The following is a 369-nucleotide window of genomic DNA, read 5'->3' as shown; positions in this document are numbered from 1 at the left end:
TGCAGCTCTTCTTCTCTGTATCTCTCCTCTTCTTTCTATCAGCCCCCTGAGGGGCCCCCCGGGTGCCAGTACCCTTATGGGGCCCCCCTGGGGTCTATGGGGGCCCCCTGGCTCACCAGGGGGGCCCCTGGAGGTCTCGGGGGCCCTGGGGGCTCTATGGGGGCCCCCAGAGCGCCTAGGGGGCCCCTGGTGCTGCTGGGGGGCCCCTGGTGTTGTATGGGGGCCCCCGGGCCCCCCTTTATGTCTGGCGGTAGCGGGGGCCCCCCCGGGGTCAGCGTTGAGCAAATTTAAGATATTTTAAGATTTTAAATTATAAAAAACAACAAAAGGAGAGGAAAAGGATGAAGAGAGGGAAAAGGGGGGCCCCCA

The sequence above is a fragment of the Eimeria mitis genome, genomic scaffold, assembly GCF_000499745.2.
Source record: "Eimeria mitis Houghton genomic scaffold, Emh_scaff431, whole genome shotgun sequence".
NCBI classification, from domain to species: Eukaryota; Apicomplexa; class Conoidasida; order Eucoccidiorida; family Eimeriidae; genus Eimeria; species Eimeria mitis.
This window is presented reverse-complemented; position numbering follows the sequence as displayed.